The following is a 1,118-nucleotide window of genomic DNA, read 5'->3' as shown; positions in this document are numbered from 1 at the left end:
GAGAGAGAGAGAGAAAAGAAATGATAAAAGAAGGATAAAATGGAAACAGAGCTTTATAGAAATGGACAGAGAGAGAGGTTGAAGGGAGGGGAGGAGATTGGGGAAAAAAGGAATCATGATGTATCAGGTACAGGTACAAACTCCCTATAATGAATGTGATTATTATGTATATGTAAAATGTACCAATGAGCTTTAAAAAATGTTAAAAATCTATGTAACATACATATTAAAAAACTTATTATGTAACCAACAGGGAAAACACCCTGATTTTTATATAGAAGGTACAGGCTCTATGTCTGCTAAATTAGTAGAAAACACACAACACCAACATAAGCTACAATAGTCTTCCTAAAGGCATTGGCCTGACCTAAACCTTTCCCTCTTCCTGGATGGTGGGGATAATTTGGTTATCACATGGACATGAAACTTGGGGTTTGGAAAAATAATAATTTAAAAGCCTGCTTTCTAAGTATGAACTAGATAATAACAAATATTACATGTATAATGTAATCAGTCTTATGAAGAGTGGCAGGTGGGGAACACACTTTTCCTGGTTGGTCACTTGCTGCCTAACTTTGCCATTTAAAATATAGTTAGTCAGGGCCAGGGGAGATAGCTCAGTGGAGTAAGTGCTTGCCTGGCAAGCACAAGATACTGAGTTACATCCCTGGTACTGCAAAAATAAATAAATAATATAAATATAGTTAGTGTCCAGTCAGGGATATAGCTCAGTAGTGTAGTGTCTGTCTGGCCAGTTCGAGGTCCTGAGTTTGATTCCTAGTACAAACAAAACAACAAAAAACCCAGCATCCTATGCCACCACCTAGATCTTTTGTTCTTTCCTTGGAAAGAAAGAGGGAAGATGGGAATTGGTTTACCAGAATTTGGCAGTGTGTTACATTTTCTGCTGTCCTATCAGCAGGGCCATGAAGTTGGCAATTATGTCCATTGAGAGGCTAAACTAGAGAAGCCCCTCAGTGCTCCCACCCTGAGCTTTCTGTCTGCTCAGCAGAAGGGCCTCTGCTACCTACCTGCTTCAGTGAGGCCACTGGGGCTTGATGGGCTTCCAGGTTTTGAGTTCCTTGGCAGAAAAGTATCACGTAACGGGGGCCACCCAT

General features: G+C 40.4%; 1 pseudogene; it reads right to left on the bottom strand.

The window, feature by feature from the left end:
- LOC101584362 overlaps positions 1-1,118 on the bottom strand; it is a 95,401-nt pseudogene extending 94,283 nt beyond the window's left edge.

This window comes from Octodon degus, unplaced genomic scaffold (assembly GCF_000260255.1).
Source record: "Octodon degus isolate 3935 unplaced genomic scaffold, OctDeg1.0 scaffold00021, whole genome shotgun sequence".
Lineage (NCBI taxonomy): Eukaryota > Metazoa > Chordata > Mammalia > Rodentia > Octodontidae > Octodon > Octodon degus.
Note: the sequence above shows the minus strand (reverse complement) of the source record. Positions and strands in the feature narration are given on the sequence as shown.